Consider the following 4,402-nt stretch of genomic DNA (forward strand, 5'->3'; position numbering starts at 1 on the left):
AACAGTGACTCTGGCAGTTTTTGTTTTTTCAACCAAGTCAACCAACAAAAGCAGGCCTGTTCTTCTTGAGAAAGTATTTCAGCCCCAATTCCTATTTAGCCCTTGACCTCAAATGTGACTGACAAGTGGAATGGCGAGCTGGGAATGCGAGCAGACACCTGGCCACTGAGAAATGGACTGGAGCCAACAGCTCCTTACACAGAAAACTACTAAAACAGCCATTGTAGAATAACGACTTTTCATCACCTGGGTCAGATACAAGCCAATAACCTAGAGGTGAAAGGCTGTCCATCAAATTCCAGTTCCCACTTCCCAGGTCCATTCAGTTCCATCTATTCAATTTTAAGGACTCTCTTCTATAGGTTTGTGCAGAAGAGGCTATGTGATTCAATAGTGTTCAGACTGTTATTATTTATGGGATGAACTGAAAGGATTATAGATTCGATCACAATTAAGGTCCCCCCTAATGAATCTGCAGGCTTTAAATAATCTTCTCAAAGTGCACATCACTTTTCTTTTCTCCTTAGACGCTCTTGAGAGAAGGCACACTGGGTGATTTCAATAGTAGACACTCTCAGCCCTGAAGTGGATTTGACATGTAGACGAGGCTGCTAAGCCCAAGATTGTGAAGTCCACACTAGTTGCAGTGTTCCTGATGTGTGAGCACGTATTCATAAATTAGCGGCCCTAGTGTTTAATTTTCATGCAAGTACTTATGTGTTTACTAAAGATTAGCATTTTAATTAGTCTATATTTTTCTCTCAGACAACTGGCACGAAGAGTATTTGCAGATACCTGACTAAGAGGATGCAAAGTAAAAAAAAAAAACGAAAAAAGGGTCACAGTTTTATTCAAAAATCCTAATTAGCTAGTCATTCCCTTAGCATTAAAAAAAAAAAAATGACATGAAGTTAGGTAACCACTGAGATTTTGTATTTGAGGGTTTTGGTTTTTTTTTTTTTTTAATTTTACTTATTGTTAAATTTTTTTAACTTTACTTATTGGTTAGTTTTGGTGGGTTTTTCTTCTCAATTATAACTCTCTAGAGAGTTCAGCAAAAGTCTTTTCTCTCAGATCTCTCTGTATTGTGTATTTGGGTCATGCTTGGAATATTAAACATTTTGTCTCCTCCATTTCAGAGTGTAACATCATGAAGTGGCTTTAATTTAGTTAATTTCTGAGAGACAACAAAAGAAAATGATTGAGATACTTCAGCTCTGTTTCAAGTCTTTTTGCTGCAATTGGGTAAAATCTTTATTGTGAGGCTCTTTTAATGGAACACATGAAAAAGTGAAAAAGTTGCTAAGACATGACAAGAATCCTGAAAGAAACAGAGGGGCTTCACCTGGAAATGCTCACACTGATGGTCATTGCAATGAATTTAGTCCCTTAAAATTCCTGCTAAGGTCTTTTTCAGAGGCTGGATGTAGTTAGTCACGGGACACCAGCAAATCATTATCACAGGGGACTTCACTTTCGCCCCTGTTACCAGGTCATTAAAATTGAAAGCGTTTAAAAATTCCCCCACTTTTCTGTTTTTTCTGGGTCCAACTTCTTCTATTCCCTACTTGATAGTTTTCATTTTGTTCAATAATATTTCCTACTTTAATTGTCTTGTTCTGATATTACTTCCAGATAATAGTATGAGATTTGTACTTGCTTTGTAAATTTTTTCTTGCAAATTTTCTAAAACTTGCTTGGGAAGCATTGCTTTTTGCTCATGAATAATTTGTTTCAGAGGGCCGAGAATCTATGCATTGACCAATGTTTAATAGGAAAAATCTGAGGTTTTAAGAATGTATCTTTAACACCATAAAAGAAATTTTTGCTTTGCATTATTTTTTCCATGTAACAGTTAATTTGAAGGAAAAGAAAAAAAGATGATTTTTAAAATTAGCCATAGAGATGAGCATGGAAGTAGCCTATGACGTAAATGTCATATAGACTTTTTAAAATGTATAATGCAATCTGATCATCTTCATTGGCACAGTTACAACTAGCTGTCACATATATATATATTGTATGGTATTACATACAACCATGTGGAGTTGTTATAATATGTAACATGACAGGATACACAGTAAATGGCTCTCTGAAGAGGGCAGAGAGACATCAAAATTTTCATGAAAAATAGAACAAATGAAAGGGCAAGTGATTAAAAATAGTTATTCTCTCTCCTTTCATAAGATTAATCAGAAAATAAAGCCTCCAAATTTGGGTCCCCTGAAGTATCCTTTTTAAAAACTGAAGTGTCTGGGGGAAATCTCAACACCCATATGAAGACCCCATCTACTTTATAAAGTACAATGACCCCTCATTTTTAGCATTGAAAGGGGATAATTTTTTCCACACAAATGAATCTTGGCATCAAAACTTTTGTTGACATCAACTCTTTAAACTACTTCTGAGTTGTACTTCATACTTCCTTGCCTTCTTAAACTGATTACACCAATGTAATCATTTTGGTGACTTGGAGTCATAATAAACATCAATTATTGTGCAGTAAGACTCTTACTGGCTATGGAGTTTCTGCTCTGAAAAGAAATTCTTCCGTACAGCTATTTTTAATTTCTTCTATTTATCTATTTAGCTGCATCCTCAATTAGTTTCAGTAGACAAATGAATGATCTCTAGAGAAAAGAGGTATTCATATATTCAAAGATAGTTAAAACTCAATGCACTATCTTCTGACCACCTGATCTGGTCATTTTTAATCCCCAAGGAATTAACCACCCCATGATCATCTTTTTTCCTGCTACATTTATAAACAATCACTGGTTAACAACAGATTCTTATCTTAGAAATAAGGAAAAACTGCAGCTGATTGACATCAATCTTAACCTGCTGCTCATGCAGTCACTTTCAAGACTCTGAAGGACACTTTGGGACCTAGGCTAAGAAAACATAAAAAACACAACCACTGATAGACACTGTGTGTACAAGCAGTCTGCACCTGCATATGACACTAGAATAGTAATAGCAACACAGCTTAAATGTTTTGAACTGTCTCAGCAAATGAATATGGAAGTGCCAGCAAGTCAAAACTAAAACTCACAGCCCTTCTACCCTAAGCGGTACGCAATCTGTAAAGTAAAGCATAAATTATTATTTCTCTAAACACAAGTAATTTCTCATGTAAGATGACCAAGAGCAATTCACAACCCTCTCTAGAATGAAGTGCTTATCTAGAAAATAAAGAAACCCACCAACTTTACATAACAAAATGAATAAATGTTTGGTAACCCCAAAATTGCTAAGTGCCCTATATAATACCACTTTGTGGCCAGACTGTCATCTTTCTGACTCAGTTTCTTCTGCATCTGTGGAGTTGGGGCTACCTAGAAAGGGACAATTCCAGTCTTGTTTAGGGAGCTAATAGTGATTTGAAAATGTGGTAAATTTATCACTTCAAATTAGATAATATATGCAAAAAGGCTATGAAAACTTGTTGAGGGGCTTCCCTGGTGGCGCAGTGGTTGAGAATCTGCCTGCCAATGCAGGGGACACGGGTTCGAGCCCTGGTCTGGGAAGATCCCACATGCCACGGAGCAACTGGGCCCGTGAGCCACAATTACTGAGCCTGCGCGTCTGGAGCCTGTGCTCCGCAACAAGAGAGGCCGCGATGGTGAGAGGCCCGCGCACCGCGATGAAGAGTGGTCCCCACTTGCCACAACTAGAGAAAGCCCTCGCACAGAAACGAAGACTCAACACAGCCATAAATAAATAAATAAATAAATAAAAGAACGTGAATTTCTTAAAAAAAAAAAATTTAAAACTTGTTGAGCATCATGGTAATGATTAAAGTCAGTAAAAAAAAAAAAGGTATTTATAAAAAAAACTTTGATACAGACACATGCTGGATATATTTCACTGCTTTATACTGTTTTTATGCATAAAATTTCAGTTGTGAATGTTATTTTACAAAGTAATATACCAAAAAATATAGTATTGATAGAAATGTGAAGTGAATCCCCATAACAATAGCAATAAGAATGTAGGGCAATAAAATATTTGTGAAAGTAAAGCTCTTGAGGCTTTCTCCAAAACTTCCATGAAACTTCAAAAATGGATTCAATAATTTTAACAATTAAAAGGAAATTGCTTTCAAAGAAAGGAAGAACAGCTTCATACAAGTAAGGTGATAATATATTCCTGGGGGAAACAGAACCTTTAAGTCTTCCAACCCATAGTCCCCTACATGCCCCTTTCCACTAGCTCCTTTTCATTTTTAGGGTCTCAAAATAGGTATCACTCCTTCAGGTAACTTTCCCTACAGTGTCCCTCTGTGAACAGCCTGCATTTCTTCTTCCACGACATTTTCCCTATGTTACGGCCATTGCTTCTTTCTCTCCCCCAATAAACTGTAGAAGCTCTGGAAAGACTTTGTCTTGCGGTGTCAAAA

This window comes from Balaenoptera acutorostrata, chromosome 2 (genome assembly GCF_949987535.1).
Source record: "Balaenoptera acutorostrata chromosome 2, mBalAcu1.1, whole genome shotgun sequence".
Lineage (NCBI taxonomy): Eukaryota > Metazoa > Chordata > Mammalia > Artiodactyla > Balaenopteridae > Balaenoptera > Balaenoptera acutorostrata.